General features: G+C 43.6%; 1 protein-coding gene across 2 annotated transcripts in view; it reads right to left on the reverse strand.

Moving 5' to 3' along the window:
- skap2 (src kinase associated phosphoprotein 2) overlaps positions 1 to 26,598 on the reverse strand; it is a 405,881-nt gene that overhangs the window by 119,614 nt on the left and 259,669 nt on the right. The window lies entirely within an intron of this gene.

The following is a 26,598-nucleotide window of genomic DNA, read 5'->3' on the forward strand; positions in this document are numbered from 1 at the left end:
TTGTCTGTCATTTTTAGTAAACAGGTAGGTTGAAGAAAAATCACACACGGTATGAAATATATACAGAGTATGAATTCACAATTTCTAATCAACTGCAGATCTTTACCACAAGATCACATTTAAAATAAATGCCAAAAATACAAAAAAAAAGAGTATTTCTAACCTTTAAATGCTGACATCATTTGTGTAGGATGACTGTATATTAATCCCAACCAAGATTCCATTTTCAGAACATTTAAAATTGAAGGCTGTTCCTGTAACCAACCCTTTTAATTGTGAGGTGGGCTAAACAGTATAGGTTGCGTGGCACAAGAGAAGCAAAGTATCTATAATAATTGGTCTGGTCTGTCCACATTTTCTGATTGGTCAGTGGCTTGCTTTAGTGAGTGGAGCCTGGCACACACAACACTGTTTTTGGCCCCGGATCCTGCTCTTTGGCCCTGGTTACAGGCCCTTGCAGCTCCCCAACCTCACTTACTGGATAGTCCCTACCACTGCCAGCTTTTCATACTAGGCTCTGAACCCTGGCTTTCACCATTCCCTGGCCTCTTGATAAAGATTGTAGGGGAAGTGGGGGGTGTGGGGGGGAGAAATTGTTTTGGAGGTGAGAAACAGTTGGGTGAGGTGATGGCATGCAAGGAGGTGAACAGTATGGTGGGGGTCAACTACATAGGAGGTGGGAGATGGCATAACAGGGTGACAATGGCGGGGGGAAGGAAATCACAGTGCAGAATGGGGAACAGCATTGGAGAGAGAGAGAGAATGGCATGGGAGGGATGATGGAGGGAAAAACAGCACAGGAGGGATGGATGGGATGGTGATAAGATGAGAGGGATGAAAGAAATATGATGGGTGTGGCACGAGTGGGATGGCATGAGAAGAACGGATGGCATGGGATGTGGATTTAATGAAGCGCTGTCGCACTAACATTACTAACTTCACAAAAAATGTTTTGGGGTCTCAGTTTTAAAAAGATCCCCTAAACAGGGAGACTTTGCAGCATTTACTTCATTGCAGTTTGCCACAACAATTAAAAGTCAAATAGCCTTTTGAACTTTTAAGTATGCTTTGACACTCCAAAAGATAAATTCCAGTTAAAATGTTATAATGGGTTACTTTATGCAGTCACCAGCAGGCCTCCATTTAAGTAGGTACTTTTTCATTTGTGTCTCTAATGTGTGGCAATAGGGCTAGACGGCACATCGCACCGAAATCTAATTTTGTCCTCACACCACATTCACTTTCCAGTAGGATCACCATGTAATAAAGATTAGTGGAAACTCTGGCTGACTTTTACTCCTCTATCCTAGGAATGCTTAGCCAATTGTACATCCTACAACATTTGCCTGTGCTAAGATCAGAATAAAAACCAAATCAAGATCTTCCCCGTTAGAATAGACCCGCATATTTTTTTGGCTGTGAAATATCATACTTTTATATAGGCTTTTAAAGTAAACTCCATCAATGTTAATTTAAACTGATGCATGTGGAACAGTGGGAACCTAAAAAGCAGTCACATTACATAGTGGTTATTGGTTAAAACTGGAAGTGTAATTTATAAAACAATACAAAACAAGTGTTTTGATCAGCACACCTCTCTTGGTCATTGTACATAATTACATCAATCAATGATGTCTTCATCTGGATGATTGACAGGTTGTCACCTTTGTGATTAATTAAGTTCAGTTAGCAGCTGACACTGACATTGGACAAGTTATTTGCTGAATTTTAACCATAATAAACAAAAACAACTCAGCAACACAGCAAGAAAAATCAAACCACACAGATGGTTGTGAAGCATTCATTATGTGGTTTCCATAGCAATCATAAATCTGGAAGGTTCTGGCAAATAAACAGCTTGTATTTACACACCAGTCAGCTGCTATCAAAATCGTTCAAATGTTGGCTTATCATTCTAATCACATAGCTTTGAAGTGGCAAAAGTAAGGGCCATTTTTCATCAGCAATATGTATAAGCTACTGCTTTACCATGGTAAATGCATGCATAAAACATTGAAGTAACTTAAGTAATTAAATTAAAAGAAAATTTATTATACATGGTGTTATCAGAGCTTAAAAGGTTACAATGGCTATAAATATTCTGAATTAATATTGTTCAATTTGCTTATTATAATATGGCTGATTATTTTTAATATTGCAGGTGTCCCAAGAATAATGGTGGACATTTATTAAACTCAAAAAAGATACTGATTGAATAGTTCCTAATTGTGATCGCAGAGAATCTTTGTGGTGATAGCAGAGCTGCAGTAAGAAATATGGTGAAGCTACAACACAGGACAACAATCATACTAAACAAAGGGAAGCAGCAGACGATAGCCAGGGCTAAACAGTTTCACAATCAAAGAATCAGAGCAAAGCTCTGAAGTCCTGTCATTTCCAGTGGCAGATAATTAAACAACTAACAAGAAGAGAACTCCCATCCTCAGTGAGGACGGAGGCTCCCACAGTCCAAAGATATGCAGGCCAGGTAGCTTGGCTATGCTAAATTGCCCCTTAGTGTCCAAAAAAGAAAGATGGGTAAGTTGGGTTAAGGGGTTATTGGGATAGGGTGGGGGGAAGAGAGCTTGGGTGGAGTACTCGTTCAGAGGATTGGTGCACACTCGATGGACCAGATGATCTCCTTCTGCACTGCAGCGATTCTATGATTCTGTGAGAGTAAACACCAAAACTGCAGCATTTGCCTTTGGTGGTGGAGACTTCAGGAGGAAGGCACTCCTGGCTGAAATTTGTTGCAAAGTCTTATCTTTTATGAAGGTGATCTCCACAAAGATTGTGTCGTGGTATCTCTTCACCAGTTGTGACCAGCACATTAGCGAAGATAAGGTCAACTCGATTTCTTCCCTGTGTTGGCTCTCACATCCTGATATGGCCAATCTGGCAGCCTTAGGACTTCTGGCAGTTCTGTAAGTAGAAGTTCTACTGAGCCATTCAACCCCCCCCCCCCCCCCCCCCCCCCCCCACCACCGGCCAACCAGAATACATTCTGTGCTTCTTATATCCCTGGTTTTTCTTCCAAAGAATATCCAACGTAGAGGACTGCTGATTTATCAGCTAATAGTGAGGGGTGGAGGTAGTTGGTTCACAGTCAGAAGTTTAATTGCCCTGTGTGACCTGATGCCATCCTTGTGGAGGACTCAGAGAGCCAGGCCGCTTGACTGTAAATGTCTGTTCTGCCAATTCTAGTGTTCTAGCCATAAAATCCATACAGTGCAGAAGGAGGCCATTCAGCCCATCAGATTTGCACTAAACCTCTGGAAGGGGGGGGGGGGGGGTGGTTCAGTTGCATGAAAAATTAGAAAATCAAAGTTAAAGGAGAAGTAAGGAGTGCAGGTAAATGATGAGGTAGTTTGTACCAGAAAATAAAAGAAAGGGTCAGAATGTTTGAATGTCATATTGAGATGTGCGGGCAAAGTTTTCTTTTCACGGAGGGTGGTGGTGGCCTGGAATACACTGCCAAGTAAGGTGGTTGAGGCAGATACATTAGCGACCTTTAAGACTTATCTGGATAGGCACATAAACAGACAAGGTAGAAGGATACAGGCGGTTAATCTACAAAGGGCACATGATCGGTGCAGGCTTGGAGGGCCAAAGGTAATGTTCCTGTGCTGTATTGTTCTTTGAACAAAGGAATCATACAAGAGTAGGGAAATTGATATTAGAACGAACTCAAAGGTTTTGTGTCTGAATGCACAAAGTATCCAAAACAAAATTAATGTGTTAACAGTGCAATTAGAGACAAGGGGATATGATTTGGGATGATTGCTGAGACATGGATACAAGGAGACCAGGGGTGCAATTCTTCCAAAAACAGCTACGGGGCAATCCAATGGCCACCCTGCACCAGAAAAGCAGGTCACCACGGTGAAACGTGGCCAATAAAAAACAGGAGACCCCACTCCCTGCATCAACCCACCTCGCAATGCCGTTGTGAGAGCCAACATGATCTTGTGTGACGTTGCAATGCAATTCCCACAATGGGCAGAACACTTTTTAGCAAATCTGCATATTAGATAGAGTGAGACAGTTAGTATCACTCTAATGTGCAGATTGCCAAGGTATCTGAGGCTTTGGGATTCATACCCTTTCCCTCGAAAACCTCGGGTGAGCACCGTTCAGCACTGGTCCCACAAAGGGTGACCAGATGGAACGGCACTCATGGGAGTCTCCCAAGGGTTCATAGGCCATCAGCTGCATGTCCTTTGGGCAGGGTGGTGTCCTGCCACTGCTGTTGCCACCTGGACATGCTGGCAGTACCAGTCTTGCACCTCCACCAAGTGAACATACGCCGTTATAGGGTCGCTGAGGGCTCCCCTCTGTCAAACCTCCCTCTGGCAGTGCCAACCTAGCCACTGGCAATGCCAACTGCCTGCCCCCAAACAGCCAGAGGGCTCCAAAGGCCTCATAGACTCCTGGAGTGGCCATCACGCATGGTCGCTGCTGGTAGAGACTAGTTTTAGTCAGTGTCCGGGTGAGGCCTCACCATTTTGGTCGGTGACTGGAGAGTGAGGCCTTAAACAGGCCACACATATTTAAATGAGCTATTAGGCGTGATCCAGATGACGCTGGGCACCATGCATCAGGTGAGTTGTGCGCAAGTTTGCACAGCCCAGTTTCGGCATCTCCCGTGATGCTCTGGGTGCAGCTTGATCTTACGCTGGGTGCAACACGATGGGAGAATCGCACCCCAGGACTGGAAATTGAATATCCAAGCCGTATTTCAGAAAGATAGACAAAAAGGAAAAGGAGGTGATGTAGCTTTGCTCGTAAAGGAAAGTATCAGTCTGTAGTGAGAAATGATATAGGAACTGGAGATCAAGATATGGAATCAAACTGGGTGGAAATAAGAAATATCAAAGGAAAAATGTCCCTGGTGGTCCCTAAACATCAGTTCCACATTGGGGCACAGCATAAACCAGGAAATACTGGGGCATGTAAGAAAGGTACGACAATAATCACGGGTGATTGCAATATGCACATAAACTGTATTAATCAAATTGGCAAGGGTTGCCTTTAGGGAAAGTTTATTCACTGTATTAGGGAATGTTTCTTGGACCAATATGCTTTAGAACTACCAGGGAGCAGGCTATTTTGGATTTGGCATTGTGTAATAAGAAGGGATTCATTAATGAACTCATAGTTAAGGATCCTCTTGGGAAGAGTGATCATAGCATGACTAAATTTCAAATTCAGTTTGAGGGAGAGAAACTGGAATCCCATACTAGCGTTCTGGAGTTACACAAAGGTAATTATGTTGGCAGGAGGACAGATTTGGCTCTAGTGGATACAGGCAGCAAGGCTAAAAGGTAGGACAGTTGACAGGTAGTGGCAATTGTTTAAGGATACATTCAATTCCTCTCAACTAAAATGTATTCCAGAGAGGAAGAAAAATTGTAAGAGGGAAAAAATACCATCAATGGCTAAGCAAGGAAGTTAAAGGCAAAAACTCAGGCATTTCTTTTTGCAAAGGCCAGGGGCAGGCTGGAAGGTAGTGAAACTTTTAAAGATCATCAAAGGGTTACCAAAAAGCTATAAAAAGAGCAAGGTTAAAGTATGAAAGAAAACTAGCACAAAATATAAAAAAGGATAGCAAAAGCGTCTATAAGTATATAAAAGGGAAGAGAGTAGCTAAAGTGAATGCTGGTCCCTTGGAAGATTATACGGTGGTTAATAGCGGGAAACACAGGAATGGGGGAGACACTAAATCAATATTTTGCCTCAGTTTTCACAATGGAAGACACGAGGACCATCCCAATATAGTAACAGATAATGCAAAGGTAATAGAAAGAGAGGAATTTAGAACAATCATCATCAATAGGGAAAAAGTACGAAACAAACGATTGGGATTGGAGGCAGACAAGTTCCAAGGGCCTGATTTCCTACATCCCAGGGTCTTAAACGGAGTGGCAGTGGAGATAGTGGATCCAATGGTTATAATTTCCAAATTTCCCTGGATGCAGGAAAAGTTCCAGTGGATTGGAAAACTGATAATGTCATGGCCTTATTCAAAGAAGGAGGGAGGCAGAAACAATGGATCAGTTAGTTTAACATCTGTCATTGGGAAATTGTTCGAACCTATTATTAAGGAAGTAATAACAAACATTTGGAAAGTAAATCCATCAGAGCCAACATGGTTTTATGAAGAGTAAATTGTATTTGACTAAATTTCTAGAGCTCTTTGAAGATGTAACAAGCCAAGTGAATAATGGAGATCCTGTAGATGTGGTATATCTGGACTTCCAAAAGGCATTTGATAAGGTGCTGCACAAAACGTTAATACACAAGATAAGATCACATGGGGTTAGTGCTAATTAATTGGCTTGGCTGGAAGACTGGCTAACCGATCGAAGACAGTCGGGATAAACTGGTCTTTTTCAGGTTGGCAATATGCAACCAGGGTTCGGTCCTCAGACCCCAACTATTTACAATACATATTAATGATTTGGATGCAAGGACAGAAGGAACCACAGTCAAATTTGCAGATGTGACTAAAGTAGGTGGGATAGCAGTTGCAATGAGGAAATAAGAAATTTACAAATATATAGATTGGTTAGGTGAGTGGGTCAAAATTTGGGAAATGAAGTTTAACGAGGCCGCATTGCAGAAGAAAGTGACAGAGGCATAGTAATGGTTGTGCACAAAGGTGTTTAATGTATTTTACAATCCCCCTACTCCCGATGGTGCCACCCCCCTCACCACCCCATTCCCCCAATTTTTCCTCTCCATCTGGTGCCCTCAGTGATCTTCAATGTGTTTGGCCCTCCTAGCTCTACCACTACATCTTGGTGTTTCCCCAGGATGCACATCTGAGGTGGAGGCAGCCAGCTGCTTACCTCATCCCATGGCCTTCGATGCCCCTGGCAAGCGTCCTCTGGGGGCTCAGAGGGCGGAGGACCCCAACGCACTTGTCGGCAGCACATACACAGTCGTGCTGCCATGTCACGTGTGCTGATTTTGAGGTGCAGCTTCAAGAGAGGGGTGGAACGCGGGGAGTTGGTGGCCACCGTCGCCACTCCATGGGACGGGTCTTGGTTGGCATCAGTGCCCGCTCCTCCAGGTCAGTGTCCATAGGGCCCTGGGGGTTCACCTTGGGATAGAGGGGCAGCTGGTTCAAGCCCCAGCTGCCCCCGCCTCCTACCAAAGTGAACAACCTCATATTTTCCCAGATTGTACTCAGCCAAGAGAATTTTGGAAGATCATAATTGATGCATCCACTACCCCTGAAGCCATGGCTTTTAGAAGTCTAGGATGTAGACCATCTGGTTACAGAAGGTGTGTCAGATTTTGGTGCCATTAATTTCTGTGATATGTTATGATCTGGTGAAGGATAAGAAACCTTTGTCCTCACCATCATCCATAGCCTGCCATTGTGAATGGGATGCCCTGAGATATACTTGAAGACCCAGTACCTTCTGATGTTTCATAGATTTCATAGAATTTCCAGTGCAGGAAGCCATTCAGCCCATTGAGTCTGCACCAGCTCTTTGAAAGAGCACCCGACCCAAGCCCACACCTCCACCATATCCCCATAACCCAGTAACCCCACCCAACGCGAAGGGCAATTTTGAACACTAAGGGCAATTTAGAATGGCCAATCCACCTAACCCGCTCGTCTTTGGACTGTGGGAGGAAACCGGAGCGCCCGGAGAAAACCCATGCAGACACGGGGAGAATGTGTAGACTGCGCACAGACAGTGACCCAAGCTGGGAATCGAACCTGGGACCCTGGAGCTGTGAAGCAATTGTGCTAACCACTATGCTACCGTGTCTGAAGCTAGAACTCCCTCCTCTAGTTAGCACCTCATCTCAGCAAGGACACTTGCTCCTGAGGTTTCTTCATCCGTCAAAGGATCAGGACAATGTAAGCCTGATGTGTAACTGTTCACTGTCATATTGAACTGTGTGGTTGAAGTGAGAGGATAGCATCATAGCTTCACTTTCCTGATTCCCCGCATCATCACTGAAAGACTCCCAAAATGTCTCAGCTGTACATCTCTCCTCATTTGGGAATGTGCAGTTTGGTTGGGTGCTCCTTTAATTTCCCCCTCCCTCCTCATTTTAATTTGGCACTGCACAGTTTACAGGATGAATGATGGTGGTGCTGAGGTCTCACTACCAGAACAGCTTGGGCCTTCCCTGTTCAAATGTGGAAATCCCTCCCATTTTCCTGCAAGAGCTTAATGTTCAGTCCTCCCTTCCTCCAAGAACCTCTCAATCCTTTCCCTGTATTCCTAGGTTCCATTGTGATTGTGGTGGATGTCCCTTTGATAGCCTGGAACATGATTAAGTGGATGTATTTATCCTCATCTCTGACACATATCAACCCCCGCCCTTTCAATACCCTTGATGTCCCCACAATTCCTTTTCCCATCTAAAAGCTACGGAGGCTTCTGGAGTGAGTATGCCCTCTGAAGCTCAGTATGATGCCAGACACCCACGGACCGATGGGCCTGTGCTAAGACAACATCCTGATGCCCTCCGCTTGCCTGGACTTGTACAAGGACAATCTTTGCAAGCTCAACATAAAAGCGCATCTTCACTCAGAGATCCTCCCATTCTGGCCCAAAGTCACTTATGCCATCCTGTAACTGCACTGAGAACGCTTCTCTGTCAGCCTCCCTGCCCCAGCTCCTTCCCTTGCCTCAGCCCAGTTTCACTCTTCCCCAATGGAGGTCTTACCCTCCAGCACATTAAGTCACCCCGACCTTACTGCTGGTCTGGTAGGTGAGACCTGCCTGACACCCCCATGAAATCGATGTGTGTGGTAGTGCTTGCGAGGCCTGGTGCTGAGTGAGTTCCTGTGAATGCTGCTTAATACAAGGTAGGTGAATGAACCTCAAAGTCATGAGCATGAAGTGCAGGTCACTAGCTGCATGTTGCTTATATACCGTTGTGAAACACGTCAGTCCAGTTAGATACCAATGTGCCCTTTTGGGGGCAGAGGGTGGGGGAAAAAGGAGACGATTCTGGTGAGCAATCATATTAATGAGATGCAAATATATTAATATGATGTTCCCAATGCGCTGTGCCAGGAATCGCAGACTGCCATGGATGGCTGGGTTGGACATCCCAGTCTGTTTTTACAACGGCAGTAAACTGATTCGTCGGATCTTACGATATTTTCCACACCTGCTGCCATGATGCCAGCCATGGGCAAGGCCAGAAAATCTCCCCAATATCTTAAATTACTATTTTCTCTTGTCATTTTGGTGATGTATAAAAACATATCAAATGCATTCCATTAATTTGTCTTCAAGTTATTTTTCTGATTTGATTTGTCCACTCTGGAAAAGTTCCCCAAGTATTGCATTACCTTTATAGAGGTTCCCCTTGTTTTTTGATTAATACTCCATCAAACAGCATGGTTATGGTTAGAGGACACGAATACTCCACTCACCAATGTGTTCTGTCCACTGATACTTCCTGTCTCCGCTCATAATGATTTTACTTCTTAAACTTCCTCACTATCTCCTTATGTCCGAATTTATTACCAGGCTTTTCCCTCTCCATCCAACTCAACCTTTTTCCATTTTGTCTGGTTTTTTTTTTTAAAAGTCGAGTATTCCAGAATATTTAGTTCCCAATCTTAGTGCCCATGCAACCACGTCTCTTCCTGGATATTAGATCAAACTCATTTATCTTTATGTACCATTAACTTGTTTTTCTTGTTATGAATGCTATGTGCATTCAGATAAAGTACCCTCAATTTTAATGTTATATATTTTGGCATGAGGTTTTACAAAAAGGTTTTACAAAAAGGTTTTGTAAAACCTCTCATAAGGTTTTACAAAAGTGTGTCAGTGAATAAAACACTATTTCAACCTCAATTAAAAATTTTTGTTCAACTCTGGATGCCACACTTTAGGAAGGATGCAAATGCTTTAGAAAGGATGCAGCAGATATGTACTACAATGGTTTCAGAGATAAAGGACTTCATTTATGTGGATAAATTGGAGGAGCTGTGGCTGTTCCTTCTTAGAGGATTTAAATTGAAAAGAGATTTTATTGAGGCAAAATCATAAGGGGTCTAGACAAAATAGATGGAGGGAAATTGTTACCACTGGCAGAAGATGCAAGAATCAGAGTTCACTGATTTAAAGTGAATGACAAGAGACCCAACATTGACAAGAAGCAAAATCTTTTTCAAATGCAGCAATTAACCAGGTTCTTGAATACACTACTTGAGAGTGCGGTGGAGGCAGATGCAATCATTGCTTTCAAAGGGGAAATGGATAAGCACCTGAAGAGAAATAAATTGCACATTAAGAAAAAGGAGTGGAATGGTCAGGATGGGCCAAATAGTATTTTCATGTGCTGTAACCATTCTGTTCTATGATTCCATTACCACTGCATGTGATGAGTGATGCACAATGCACACAGCCAGATTTAGGTAGCAAAATTGCAAACAATAATTTTCAAATGATGGATGCAATGTTAACGGTTGTTCCAACCATGCAGTGGTGGAAGAGCAGATGTATAGGAACACAGGAAGTAGTATAGATCATTTAGCCTTCATGCCATTCCACTATTCAATGTGATCATACCTGATCTAACTCTAGATACACACTTTTGCCCCATATCCCTTAATATCTTTGGTTGGCAAGAATTTATCAATTCCAATCATAAAATTAACAAATGTTTTGCATTAACTGCTGTTTGTGGAATAGAATTCCAACCTTCTACCATAATGGCTTGTAAAGCTGTATTTTTAATTCTAGCCATGAAAGGTCTAGTTCTAATTTTTAGACCTTAGTCCTAGGTTCCACAACCAGCATAAATAGTTTTGAACTACCCTATCTATTTTCCTTAATTTCTTGAAAACTTCGATCAATTCACCCTTAATCAGCCAGATTCCAGGGAATACTGCCCTAACGTGTGAAATCCCCTTTTGTCATTTAATCCGTGGAGTCCAGGTATCATTCTGAGTTTAAAAGCAGAGAAGCCTGTACTAGTCTCTGGATTCTGATGTTTAAAATATAAAATGAAAGCTCTTATCAGGCAGCTTGGCGGTCCTGAGCAATGCTACCCTGGCTGCAGAACAGTTCTACCCCACTCCTGGCTGAGAATCAGGACAAATACTTAAATCATTCTGAGGTTGGAAGATTGACTATTGTCAACTGGGAGGGTACAGAAGCAAATTACTAAAACAATAACAAGGATGAGAGGGCTTAATCATGAGGATAGATTAGAGACTCTGGAACCTCCTTCACAAAAGTATTGAAAGTGAAGAGGAGACTAAAAAGAAGTGTTCAAAATGAATTCAGAAATTTGATTAAATAAATAAGCAGTAATGGTTCACACAAGATTCTCTGGTTTAAAACATTAGGTGCGGGATTCTCCCCGAACCGACAGGGCGGGCCGTACCGGCCCCGAGGAGTGGCATGAACCACTCCGGGATCGGGCTGCCCGGTAGGTGTGGAATCCTCCTTACCTTCAGGGGCTAGGCCTGTGCCAACCGGCACCAAAGGGCCTCTGCCAGCCAGTGCGAGTTGGCGCATGCGCGGGAGCGCCAGCAGATTCCAGCGCATGCGCAGGGGGGTTCTTCTCCGCGCCAGCCATGGCGGACATTTACAGCTGCCGGCGCGGTGGGAAAGAGTGCTCCCACGGCACAGGCCCGCTCGTGGAACGGTGGTCCCCGATTGCGGGATAGGCCACCGTGGGGGCACCTCCCGGGGCCAGATCCCCCCACGACCCCACGAGGACTCCGCAGGCTGCCCACAGAGCCAGGTCCCGCCGGTAAGGATCTTGTTTGCTTTACGCCGGCGGGACTGGCCGAAAACGGGCGGCCACTCAGCCCATCATGGAGCGGAGGATCGCTGGGGGGGGGGGGGGGCACTGCCAACGGCCCCCGACCGGCGCAACGCGATTCCCTCCCCTGCCGAAAAACCGTCGCCGGAGAATCCGGCAGCAAATCGGCGGGGCGGGATTCACGCCGCCCCCCCCCGCCGATTCTCCAGCCCGGTGGGGGGTCGGAGAATCCCGCCCTAGCTCTCTCCTTGCTGTCACAGTTGTGTTAGATGTCTGGGATGAATTTTTTTGCTTCCAACTGATGTTGATAACCAGATGGCACAAATTAAAATACAGAGAAAGGTTAGCAGGTATTTTAGCTTCAGAGTATTATTCAGAAGTAGAATGCTTTTTTATTTTAATTTAGTGTACCCAATTAATCTTTCCAATTAAGGGGCAATTTAGCGTGTTCAATCCACCTACCCTGCACATCTTTGGGTTGTGGGGGCGAAACCCATGCAAACACTGGGAGAATGTGCAAACTCCACACAGACAGTGACCGAGAGCCGGGATCGAACCTGGGAGCTCCGTGCCGTGAGGCAGCAGGGCTAACCCACTGTGCTGCCCTAGAAGTAGAATACTTGACACAAAATTTTTAACAGCTATTAAAACAACAGCCATTAATATTTGAATAAAATAAAATTGTGAAATATATGGATAAAGGGCAAGGGAATAGCACAAAATGGATAACTTTTTCAGAGTTCCAGATTAGATAGGCTAAATAGCCTCCTGTTCTGCTGTTAAAATTCTATGAATTTCACGGTCACTCAAAAACCAGAAATGAAAGGAAAGTATTGCAATTATTTGTTTCACATATACTATTTTAAAAATAATTTTTCTTCACACAATGGATTCAGATGTTCCTGTTTTTTCTAAAATTCAACATAAAAGAAGAAAATAGTCTTTACACTATCTGAGGTAGTTATAGGAAAACCCTTTCCTTCTGTTTCAATCCATAATTGGGGAGAGATGGTGGCATAATGTTAATGTCACTGGGCTAAATCCAGAGATCCAGATTAATACCATTGGGACATGGGTTCAAAGTCCACCATGGCAGCTGGTTGAATTTGTATTTAATTCATAAAATCTGGAATTAGAAAGCTAAAACACACCTGGCTGTCTAATATCCTTTAGGGAGAGAAATCTGCCATCTTTACTGGCTTACATGTGACTTCAGACTCACAGCAATGTGGCTACCCCCTGAATTGGCCTAGCAAGCTACTCAAAATGAGCAAGGAATGCTGGATTTGCCAATGAAACCCACATCCCATGAAAGAATAAATACATAATTCTACCAGGGTAGATTATTCTATCGATGCAAGATGCTCTCTGCTTTCAAAGGTCAGAGGAATTGTTGCCGAAAAACCTGAAAGTTGGGGATGCACAAGCTGCAGTATTGTAGGAGTGCACTGAACTCGATTTGTAGAGCTGGAGGAGCTTGTAGAGATGGGAGGGACAAAGCCATAAGGGATCTGGAAACAATGATGAGAATTTTAAAATCAAGGGGTCACCCGGCAGGTAGCCAATGTAGGCCGGTGAGCACAAGGGTGATGGATCAATGGGACTTGGTGTGAACGGTGTTGAAGCAACAAAAAATACAGCCTATTTGCCTAATCAGCAGACAGGATTCACACTAGTTCTGATCTCAAGCAAACAACTAACATATCCAATTTGGACTCTGTTGTCTTTGACTTTCGATGTCTTACAAAGGAATCTACCAAACACCTTGGGCGGAATTCTCCGCTCCCCATGTTGCGTGGGAGAATCGTGGGAGGGCCTCCCGACATTTTTTCCGCCCCCCCTGGCGCCCCCGCGATTTCCCCCCCCCTCTCGAAAAAATCGGCGCTCGCCATTTTTCACAGCGAACGGCGATTCTCCGAGCCCGATGGGCCGAGCGGCCGGCCCATCATGCCCGTTTCACCACGGCAGCAACCACACCTGGTCGCTGCATTTGTGAAACGGGCGGCGGATGCTCGTCTGTGGCATCCAGGGGCCTGATTGGGACGGGAGCACCGCGACTGTGCTCCGGAGGGGACAGGCCCGCGATCGGTGCCCACCGATTGTCAGGCCTGCGTCCAAAACGGACGCACTCTTTCCCCTCCGCTGCCTGGCAAGATCAAGCCGCCACGTTTTGCCGGTCAGCGGTGGAGAAAGATGGCACCGCGTATGCGCGGGTTCGCATCGTCTGCGCGCTGATGTCATCCACGACGCGCCGTTCCGGCGTCATTTCCGGCGGCCGAGGTCGCGGCCGGGAACGACGGGGGCCCGCTCCTAGCCCTCCAGGTGGGGGTGAATTAGGTGCAGGGAGCGGGCCCCGAGGCCGTCGTGAACCTCGGCCGAGTTCACGACGGCCTCCGCGATTTTTGGAGCCGGCGGAGAATACTGCCCCTTGACTTGTCCAAACCAGGATCTTTATTGAATCACATTTGGTAAGATAGCGATCTATTACAGAGCAAGTTATCATGGTGTTTCTTTGTACTCCTCTGGAATTACACCTAGCACGACTGTTCACCTGTATGTCTTACTACCATCTCCTACAACCATCTGGTGATGGCCGGATGTGCCCCCACTTATATTGGAGTCTCTCGTTACATGACCACTGTCTTGAGACTGCATGGTGCGTCTCCATTGCCACCTACTGGTTGGAGATCGCACGTCATCCACCTATGATATTGCTTACAGGCATATCACCACAGACTCCTGATGAGTTTGGAATATTAAACGTTTCAAACAGATTTGGAAAAAAGTTTCAATCTTGTTGGGAGACATTTTCTGATAGTGGACTATGATATAAATTATCGGTGGCTCTGTAACTAAATTTTCGTTCCTATATTACTTTTGAATAGTTCTGCTGAGACAAAAAAGGTACTCATTGGCTTAGATGCCTGTTCAGAAGAGGAAATTTGTAGAAATAGACAGTGTATACTCAATGCTTGTTAATATCAGAAAGGACACAAATTGGTTGTTAGCGATTAAAACAATACTAAAGACACAAAATGGCTGAACTAGCCACATTCCTGAACAATAAGGTACAAACTGTGTAAACTACCTCATGAGAACCAGGCGTGGGTATGTATAGGGAGTATTTTAACAGCTGCTGATAACAGCTTCACAGAACAATAAATGCAATGTATCCTTAATAAGTTCAAGGTCCCCAGCTGCAGACAGGAGATACCTTTATGTTAGTCTTGAGTGACTTTTGCATGAAGTTAGGGGCGGGTAAGACAACACCCACTTTAACCATATATGTGATAACTGGGACGCTAAGAAAATTGATTGACTGCATGTAATGAATTGTGACACAAATATAGTTGATTGATGGTATGTAAATGAGAATATGACTAATTCCACCCCTTAAATCTGTATATTGACCCAATGCGAACCTTAGCTCAAGTGGGAACGAGTGCTGTCTAAAGGCTGCAGAGCCACAGGCCTTTCTCCCAGAATTCTGATATAATAAACTGCTTCTTTACTCATCCAAAAAGGCCTTTGTGTGAATATTTTAACCTCTAACAATCTAATCTCAGCTTTTCATAATAAACAGCAGAGGTTTCACCTATTTATTGAATAAATATGTTTTTGATCCTGAGCAATGCCATTATTTGTGAATTCACAGTGACTTAACTACTGGGGAAGAATATGGCACAACAGCATTATTGTTATGTTAATTCCACTGTGGCAGCTGAGCAGATTAAATCCAGTTTATTAATTATAAAAAAATATTTGGAATAAAATGCGAATATCAATACTAATGCTGACCATAAAACTATTGCATTGTCATAAAAACCCATCTGGCCTATATGTGACCCCAGACCCACAGCAACTCTAAATTGCCTTCTCAAATGCTGAGAATGTCAAACTGTATCAAAACTACTGTGAAACCTTCATCATACAAGACAATTGAACATGGGAATTAAATGCTGGCAATGCCAATGTGCCCACTTCCCATGAATACCGTAATATTCAAAACATTCAGCCTTGTCATGTTTTGTTAATCGAATTATTTTTGTATTAAGTAGATAAATAGTTCATTGATTTAGCCTTGCAATAATCTCTTGCTCACTTTTCCCCCTCTAACCCCAAGTTCCAATGTCCATTTCACAACTTAAAAACTACATAAATAATTTTACAAAGTTCCAAACTTTTATTTTATGATAAAACTCAGCCACACAAAAACTACATGACACAAACAACAATTTTATAATTACTACAAAACCAGAAAACAATCTGCATATTTCAAATCGCAGAGTTGAGAATTGATTATACAATTCACAGTTTTAGTTGGAATAAGTATCATGGAGTAATATGTCAAGATATCAATCTTATTCCAAACTGCATCAGCAACTATTTCAGGATAAGCACAAAGTCATTGTTGAAGAGAAAGTCCATGCTACCAGTGTGTGTCTGCCAAATAAATTTCACAAATTCTGCTTAGTCTAAAATAATGATGATTGGTGAAAGGGTCGGAATTATTTAATGTTGCAACTTTGCAGGAGTTCCTGATGATTTGTTTGAGATGCATTATAAAGCAACCATGGAAGATGTAAAATGGCTTTTCACAGACCCCACGAGTTTCTTGTTAGAGATACTTTAACAAAGAATACATTCAATAAGGCACATGGTAAGTTGCTGTTTGGAGACGAACTTGAAGACAAGCTTAGCAATATGTGAACTAAATAATTAATGTGATTGACAGAAAGATATGCTTTCATTCATTGAATAGTCACATAGAGGGACATTTGCTCTAAGTCTTGAGTTGTAGGAGACTTAGAGCAAATGTCCCTCTATGTGACTATTCAATGGGGATCTTGATGCAGTGGAAAGATGCGAGGCCCCCAAGTGTGGAGACCTGGATCAGTGACATGGCGGGATTTATAAAATTGGAGAGGGTCAAATTTGCCCTGAGAGGATCAGTACAAGGGTTCTATAAATGGTGGCAGCCTTTAGGTAGCTTAGTCAATAGCAGCAGCAACCCGGGGGGGGGGGGATTGAGGGTGTTCTTTACTGTTTCTATTTATTTTTTATTTTTCCAATGGTTATTTAACTTAATATTGTGTTAACTTAAGGTGTTGTTAATATGTTTTGTTGTTCATTGAGGATGGTGCAACATCGTGGGCCGAAGGGCCTGTACTGTGCTGTATCGTTCTATGTTCTATGTTCGGCGAATATTTATGACTGTTATCAATATTGTTATTGTTGGTATTTTATTGCGGTTCGTTGTTGTTATATAAATACAAAATTTTTCAATAAAAATTATTTTTAAAAAAAAGTATAGTATTCTGACCCTAATTAGATATCAATTTGAATTCTGCATCTGAACCTGGCTAGCTGTTAAGAAGGGATAGTCAATGTCTGGAAGGAGGCCTGGGTGTGTTTTGAGAATTATTTGATTAATGTGACAATTCATATAAAGAATAATTGATGACCAGTATCTTAGTCTCACCAACACTATTGAAACCTGAGCCACTAATAGTGTTATGTGGTTTTCCATGACAGGGATTTCACATTGTTAAAAGGAGGATATTTCTAAAGGTTGAGGCTGAGGTTCCAACTTGAAACAGGAGACTTTCTGGATTTAATTTCTGGATACCTTCATCAATCTGAATACCAGAGTATTTCTTCTAATGAACTTGATGAAAGACAGTCATAGAAACTACAAAAGCAACTACATTGGCACAAATGGAGTTAGTTTACAGCTAGCTAACTTTTGCAAGTCTTATATCGTGTCTGAGCTCACAAAGATCATCTTGGTCTAACAAACATCCCCACATCACATCTAGATTACCAAATGGAAGCTAGCCAGAGGATCCCAAACTGACAGCTGAGAGACAGAAACAAAGTAAGAACCTACATTTGTATACCAACTTTAATGTCCTCAGGACATCGCAAAGTGTTTCACATCAAATTAAGTATATTTGAATATTGTAGGGAAGTATGGAAACCAATTTGCATACAGCAAGGTCCCACAGACAATAATTTGATGATGATTGAGGGATTAATGTTGGCCAGAATACCAGTCTACCTTATCTTCAAATAGTGTCATGGGATCTTTAAAATCCACTTAGTAGAATGGCAGGTCCTCAATTTGATGTCTCAACCTAAAGGGACATCCATTAGTTCAATACTCCTTCTATACCAGGGGTGGGCAAACTACGGCCCGCGGGCCGCATGCGGCCCGCCAAAGGTCTTTATGCGGCCCACCAAGATCAAGTCATTAAAAAAAAAGGGGGGGGGGCTGTTGGGTTATTGGTATAGGGTGGATATGTTGACTTGAGTAGGGTGATCATTGCTCGGCACAACATGTGTTTCATGTGAAGTTTCTACTTTAAAATATTAATTAATAAAAATTAATTGCTTTTTTTTCTTTAAACGGAGTTACTTTGTTTTTCAAATAAATGTGTTTCATGTAAAGTTTCTACTTTAAAATATTAATTAATAAAAATTTATTGCTTTTTTTTCTTTAAAAACCTTTTATTTTGGCTATTTTAAATATTAATTATTTTACTTACTATACTATGCGGCCCTTTAAAATTGTGAATTTCTGAATGTGGCCCTTGCACGGAAAAGTTTGCCCACCCCTGTTCTATACTGTATAGGCCTACATAGACATACAGCAGTTAACATTTAAATATCAACTCTGCTTCTCTCCACAGATCTGTCTGACCTTTGAGCATTTCTAATGTTTTCATTCCAGATTTCCAGCATCTGCATTATTTTGCTTTTGTGCCAATCTAAGCTAGCCTGCGTTAGTTAAAGGGTGGAAACAGAGCATATTATGTGGTTGGAGCAGGTCTTGCAGTCATGCAGGAAGTACAGGAAGTGAATCTGGAATGGGAAATAGTGAAGAGTGGTTGGCATTGTTGCTTCACAGTGCCAGGGTCCCAGGTTCGATTCCCGGCTTAGGCCACTGTCTGTGTCTGCGTGGGTTTCCTCTGGGAGCTCTGGTTTCCTCCCACAAGTCCCCAAAAAAAGACGTGCTGTTAGGTAATTTGGACATTCTGAATTCTCCCTCTGTGTACCCAAACAGGCGCCAGAATGTGTGGCAACTCGGGATTTTTCACAGTAACTTCATTGCAGTGTTAATGTAAGCCTACTTATGACAATAAAGATTATTATTATTAATGTGGCAGAGATGGGGCTCCTAGTTTTTGAATGTTGGACTATAGGCCTTGCTGAAGATGATGGAAAGGAGGAAAGATGTTCTTTATCTGCAGGAATCAGAAACACCTCCAAATCTACACTCTGAAGGCAGTGGGATCTAATAGCTTTGGAGATCAATGGCAGTATTCAAGCTCTTGAACTTGGATGCAGTGTTCAAGCTAATTAAATGCATCTTGCAGGGTAGACAGGGCAGTGATCGATCATGTCACTGGACTAGCAATCTTGAGGCCCTGGCTAATTCCTTGGGGACAGGGTTCAATCCTACCATGTCAGCAGGTTGAATTGAGAATTTCAGAAATAAATTTGGAAAATAAAGCCAGTCTCCGCGATGATGACAATGACAACAATGACAACCATCAGATTCTCGTCAGGAAGTCTGCCATCCTTATCTGGTCGGGCCTACACGTGACTCCAGACCCACAGAAATGTGGTTCACTCTTTAACAGTCCTCTGGAATGTCCTTGCAAATCCTTCAGTTCAAGGGCAATTGTGGATGGCAGAAAATGCTGGCCTTGCCAATGACACTCATTCAGGAGGAATCATAGGTTTGAGCTGGGAAGACTGGATCGAAGGTTTCGGAGATGGGAGTAAAGGGGGATTAGGGTATTGAAAGACCTTTTCCTCGAGGTACATTTTGCGAGGTTGGAAGAGTTGGGGAAGAAATATGGACTGGGGCAAGGGGAGAGGTTTAGGTACCTGCAGCTCCGAGACTTTGCTAGGAAGGAGGTTCAGAGCTTCCCGATAGTGCCGAACCCCTCGAAGAGGTATTGACGGCAGGGGGAATGGCGAAGTGGGTGATGTCGACGATCTACGAGAGGAATTTGGGAGAGGACAGGGTGTCCATGGAGGGTATTAAAGCAAAGTGGGCAGAAGAGTTGGGGGAGGTTCTGGAAAAAGGTCTGTGGTGTGAGGTGCTCCGAAGGGTGAACGCCTTAACCTCATGCGCAAAATTGGGGCTGATACAGCTGAAGGTCGTATTTAGGGCGCACCTCACAAGGGCAAGGATGAGCTGACTCTTTGAGGGCGTGGAGGACGTGTGTAATCATTGTGGAAGGGCTCCCGCAAACCACGTACATACATTTTGATCCTGTCTGAAGCTGAAGAGGTAGTGGAGGGAGGTTTTCAGTATCATCTCAGGGGTACTACAACTGAACTTGAAACCAGGTCCTCTCAAAGCCATTTTCGGGATGTCGGACCGGCTAGAGCTGCAGGCGGGTGCGGAGGCAGATGTTTTAGCCTTCGCCTCGCTGATTGCCCGGAGGCGGATCCTGTTGGGGTGGAGTTCAGAGTCTCCACCCTGTGCCTCAGCTTGGCTGGAGGGCCTACTTGAATTTCTGACTCTCGAGAAGGTGACGTTTGAGCTGAGGGGGATGAAGGAAGGGTTCTACAATTCATGTTTTCGATAACTGGTTGCAATTGAACATGGGGGTGGGGGGGGGGGGGGGGTGGGGGAGGGGTTATGATTGTTTAGATAGTACTGTTTACTGATTGACTGTTAATTGTTTACCTGAAACGCACAAGCGGATGTTTTGGTATATTGAAGGGGTGCTATTTTTCTTGGGCGATGATTGTTGTATTTGTTTTTTGTTTGTTGTTTCTTTTGTTGTTTATTTGATGAAAATGTTGAAAATGAGGAGAGTAAAAAGATTTTTTGAAAAACAACACAAGTACCACCGCCTTGTACGTGATGTCACCACCAAACACATCTTTCCCTCGCTCTTCAGCTTTCTGTAAGGACTGTTTTCTCCGTGATACCCTGGTCGTACTCTCAATCATCCTCAACTCTCTGACCCCTTGCCACAGCACCTTTCCATGGAAACGCAGGAGATGCAACACTTGGCCTTTTCCTCATCACTATCTAAGGCCCCAAAACACTTTCTAGCTGAAGCAGCAATTTGTGTGTACTTCTTTCAATCTTGTCTACTGCATTAATTTCTCACAACGCGGTTTCCTCTTCATTGTGGAGACCAAACGCAGATGGGGTGACCACTTTGTGGAACACCGTCATTCTGTCCACAAGCATGCTTCCAGGGACCTGTCATTTTAATTCTCCACCTTGCTCTCACACTGACATCTGTGTCCTTGGCCTGCTGCACTGTTCCTATGAAGCTCAGAGTAAGCTTCAGAAACAGCACTGTTATGGGCCAGGGTTTAGAGAACCCCAAAGTGTATCATGGAGTTCACTTGACCCACAACTTTTAATAGATTGTGGTTATGGGGAACACACGAGCCTACTTTTTAGGTGTGAAGCAACAGCGACCTACAATACTTTTAAATTAAAACAATGTTTATTTATGAAACCAGTTAACACTTTATAAACCCACAGTGAACATCTCAACAACTATCAACACCAATAAAACCCCCAAAGAATACAGTACCACCAAACTCACCTCCTGAAGTCGATCGAATAACTGCATCAGATGTTTTAAATGTTCTTTCCATGTCTGGCGGAAAATTACTAGATCGTCGATGTATACCGCACAATCGGGTAACTCTGAAATCACTTTGTTAGTTAACTGTTCAAATGTCGCTGGGGCGTTTTTCATGCCAAATGGCATAACTTGAATTGGCATGTACCATCTGGAGTCACAAAAGCTGAAATCTCCTTCGCCTTTTCGGATAAAGGTAACCTTTAAGTAAATCCAGTTTGGAAATAAAAGCTGATTGTCCCACTTTCTCAATGCAATACTCCAAACATGGGATAGGATAAGAGTCTGTTCTTGTAACTGCATTAATCTTTCTATAGTCCACACACAACCATTGGGTACCGTCTGGTTTAGGTACCATCACTATGGGTGAGCTCCATTGGCTGCAACCCACTTCAATTATGCCATTTTTAAGAATACTTTCAATCTCTTTGTTAACCTGTGCCAATTTTAAAGGGTTAAGTCTGTATGGATGTATATCCATTTTAGTACTTCCCAATTTATCTCTACAAACTTGCCCATGTGATATGAATAACTCTTTCAGGTCAGTTCATTTTTCCTCTGGAAGATAATTCAACAATTTATCCCAATTTTTAAGAACATCCTCATTTTCCAATTTAATTTGAGGTATGTCAAATTCACAGTCATCTGGATTTGGTTCATCACTTTGAGTTAGAATCATTAACACCTCCATTTTCTATCCTTCTCTTTCTTTTTTTTAAAATAATTTTTATTGAAGAAATTTTTCAAAATACAAACATTTTAACCCCCCCTACATTTACATTTAAATTATAACAAAACAAAGTCAAACCCCCCCTACTTAACAAAAAAAAGAAAAAAAGTCCCCCCCCCCCCCCTACTTGCGCGTCCCCCCCACCCCCCCCGCCGGCGAACCGACAGTCAGACCAACTTATCATTTCTAGCAGCGTCCTCGGGCAGGCCTTCCCCGTGCCACCACCGCTACCGTACTTCCTTCGTCTTTGTCCCCCCTCCCCCCCCCCCTCCCTCCCGCCCTCCCCTCCCCTCCCGGGTTGCTGCTGTCACGGCCTCAGTTTCTATCTCTGATCCAAGAGGTCTAGGAAGGGTTGCCATCGCCTGAAAAACCCCTGCACCGACCCTCTCAGGGCGAATTTGATCCTTTCCAATTGGATGAAGTTTGCCATGTCGTTTAACCAGGTGTTAACACTCGGAGGCCTTTCGTCCCTCCACTGAATCAAGATCCTCCTCCGAGCCACCAAGGACGCAAAGGCTAATATTCCAGCCTCCCTCGCCTCCTGTACCCCCGGTTCCACCCCAACTCCGAAGATCGCAAGTCCCCATCCTGGCTTGACCCTGGACCCCACCACTCTCGACACCGTCCCTGCCACCCCCTTCCAGAACTCCTCCAGTGCCGGACATGCCCAAAACATATGTGCATGATTCGCAGGGCTTCCCGAACATCTAATACACCTGTCTTCACCCCCGAAAAACCGACTCATCCTTGTCCCCGTCATGTGGGCTCTATGCAGTACCTTAAATTGAATGAGACTTAGTCTCGCACATGACGACGACGAGTTGACCCTCTCCAGGGCGTCTGCCCATGTCCCGTCCTCTATCTGTTCCCCCAGCTCTAACTCCCACTTATCTTTCAGCTCCACTACTGGTACCTCCTCCACCTCCTGCATAATCTTATAGATGTCCGAGATCTTCCCCTCCCCGACCCAGACCCCTGATAGCACCCTATCACTCACCCCCCTGTCGGGGAGCGCGGGGAACCCCGCTACCTGTCGTCTGGCAAATGCCTTCACTTGGAGGTACCTGAACGTGTTCCCCGGGGGAGCCCAGATTTCTCCTCCAGCTCTCCCAGGCTCGCAAACCTCCCCTCTATAAACAAGTCCCTCAGTTGTCTAATACCCGCCCTCTGCCAGCTCTGGAATCCCCCTCCTGTGTTTCCCGGCGCAAATCTGTGGTTCCCTCATAGTGGTGCCCCTATCAGACCTCCCACTTCCCCCCTGTGTCGCCTCCACTGCCCCCAGATCTTGAGGGTGGCCGCCACCACCGGGCTCGTGGTATACCTCGTGGGAGGGAGCGGCCATGGTGCCGTTACCAGTGCCCCTAAGCTTATGTTGCCGCAGGACGCCCTCTCCATGCGCTTCCAGGCTGCCCCCTCCCCTTCCATCATCCACTTTCGTACCATCGATGTATTTGCCGCCCAGTAATATCCTGAAAGGTTGGGTAACGCCAGCCCTCCACTATCCCTACTCCGCTCCAAAAAGACCCTTCTAACTCTCGGGGTGCCATGTGCCCACACATACCCCATGATACTACTTGTTACCTTCTTGAAAAAGGCCCTGGGGAGGAAGATGGGCAGACACTGGAACAAAAACAAGAACCTCGGGAGGACCGTCATTTTAACTGACTGCACCCTCCCTGCCAGCGACAGCGGCACCATGTCCCACCTCTTAAACTCCTCCTCCATCTGTTCCACCAGTCTGGAAAAGTTCAACTTGTGGAGGGTCCCCCAGTTCTTTGCCACCTGCACCCCCAAATACCTAAAACTTTTAACTGCTCTTTTGAAGGGGAGCCTCCCAATTCCCACTATCCTTCTCTTTCCAAGTACCTTTTAAGCATATTCACATGACACACTCGGTGAGTTTTCCTTTTATCTGGCGTGTTTACCACATAATTCATCTCACTTAATTTTGTTTCAATCTGATAAGGTCTACAAAACCTTGCTTTTAAAGGTTCACCTACCACTGGTGACAATACTAAAACTTTATCTCCACTGGCAAAACTACGAACTTTGGATTTCTTGTCCGCTACCCGTTTCATTACATTTTTTGCAACTTTTAAATGTTGTCTAGCAAATTCCCCTGCTCTATTTAATTGTTCCCTAAAATTTGACACGTAATCCAATAATGTAAGTTCTGATTTCTTACTCACCAATTTTTCCTTAATCAATTTAAGTGGTCCTCTTACCTCATGACCAAAAATTAGTTCAAAAGGACTGAATTTGGTTGACTCATTAGGTGCATCCCTAATTACAAACAGTATGAATGGAATTCTTTTATCCCAATCATCTGGATAATCGTGACAATAAGCCCTCAAACATTGTCTTTAATGTCTGATGCCACCTTTCTAACGCTCCCTGCGATTCTGAATGGTACACAGTGACTTTGCGACCTTGTTACTACACAATCTGGAAAAATCCCAGGATATTCGTCCTTCAAAATTCAGACGGCTAAATTTCCACTCGCTTATCAACCACAGTAGGCACCACTCCCACATGCGATCCAGCTATATGATTACCCAAGATAAACTGTATTCCTGGACAAAAGAGTTTCTCTATTACTCCTACTACCACTTCACCACTCTTCACTGGACTTTCCAACCTTACCTTTTTTAATGGAACACTACTCTTCTCACCCGAATTCCACATATTACCATATTATTCGTAAGCTATCCATAACTTCTTTGAATACCCTTGAGGTAAAACTTGATCCTTGATCGGATTGTATTTCTGTGAGTAGTCCATATCTAGTAAAGAATTTAAGTAACTCCTCTACAATCTTTTTAGCTGTAATATTACGGACTGAAATGGCCTCTGGAAACCTAGTAGACACATCTATTATAGTCAAAAGATATTGATTCCCACTTTTCATTTTAGGAAGCGGTCCTACGCAATCAATTAAGACCCTTGTAAAAGGTTCCTCAAGTGCTGGAATGGGTATAAAGGGCACTGGTTTTATCACTGCTTGAGGTTTCCCTATCACTTGACATTTGTGACATGATTAACAAAATTTAACTACATCTTTATATAGTCCAGGCCAATAAAAATGTTTTTGTATTTTAGCTTGAGTTTTCCTTATTCCCAAATGACCTCCCACTGGTACCTCATTTTCAACTCACAACACTTCCTTTTTATACCCTACCGGCAATACTACTTGATGAACTTCTGCCCACTTTTCATCTGCCTGCATATGTAAAGGTCTCCATTTTCTGATCAAGACATAATATTTACGGTAGTAACACTCCGGTATACACTCAGAATCCTCTTCCGTGTATGCTTTCTGATACATCCGTTTCATTTATATATATATTTCTGTTGTAACTCTGCAATTTTCCTGAACTAAAAATATATGCCTCATCCTCCACCTGTTCTTGTTCTTTTTCAATCATCTGATCAAAAATCGTTTCTGATAATTGCACTTCAACTTTACCTTCACTCTCTGGTTTCTCCTCTTGTCTTAACCTGTGACTTTGCGACCTTGTTACTACACAATCTGGAAAAATCCCAGGATATTCGTCCTTCAAAATTCAGACGGCTAAATTTCCACTCGCTTATCAACCACAGTAGGCACCACTCCCACATGCGATCCAGCTATATGATTACCCAAGATAAACTGTATTCCTGGACAAAAGAGTTTCTCTATTACTCCTACTACCACTTCACCACTCTTCACTGGACTTTCCAACCTTATCTTTTTTAATGGAACACTACTCTTCTCACCCGAATTCCACATATTACCATAATTTCTGGCAATATTCTTCCCAAACTACCTAACTCCTCATCTCTTACCATTAATGATTGACTAGCTCCCGTATCTCTTAAAATTGTGACTTCTTTACCTGCTCCTTCTGGTACACGAGTAAACTTTACCCACACAAGTAAATTCTTTAAAGAGATCTGGCACCTTCTCATCAATCACCTCTTGATCAGGCTGTACAATCTTTTGCACCTCCTTCACTTGGGCTTTCCTTTACCACTTTAACAAACTCCACTATCTTATCCTGTTTTGCCACATCAGCCTTCCCAGTACTTTTCTTCAACCACGAACACTGTGACATGGCCTAGTTTGTTACAGTGAAAACATTTGAAACTTTTCATGTTTCTTCTACCCTCCTGGATTTCCTTTTCCGTCTGTGGTACACTCTCCTTATTATTTCCCATCAGATCTCCTTTACCTCTACCACTTGAGTATTTCTCTTTTCCCCAGTTTCTATCCCTCACAGGCTGAAACTGATGTCAGAAACCAAGCTTTTATTTATGAACTAATTCATAATCATCTGCCATTTCTGCTGCTAACCTCACAGTTTTAACCCTCTACTCCTCCACATGAGTTCTCACTACATCAGGAATAGAAATTTTAACCTCCTCCAAAAGTATAATTTCTCTGAGAACTTCATACATTTGGTCTATTTTCGAAGCCCTTATCCACCTATCAAA

This window comes from Scyliorhinus canicula, chromosome 5 (genome assembly GCF_902713615.1).
Source record: "Scyliorhinus canicula chromosome 5, sScyCan1.1, whole genome shotgun sequence".
Taxonomy (NCBI): Eukaryota; Metazoa; Chordata; class Chondrichthyes; order Carcharhiniformes; family Scyliorhinidae; genus Scyliorhinus; species Scyliorhinus canicula.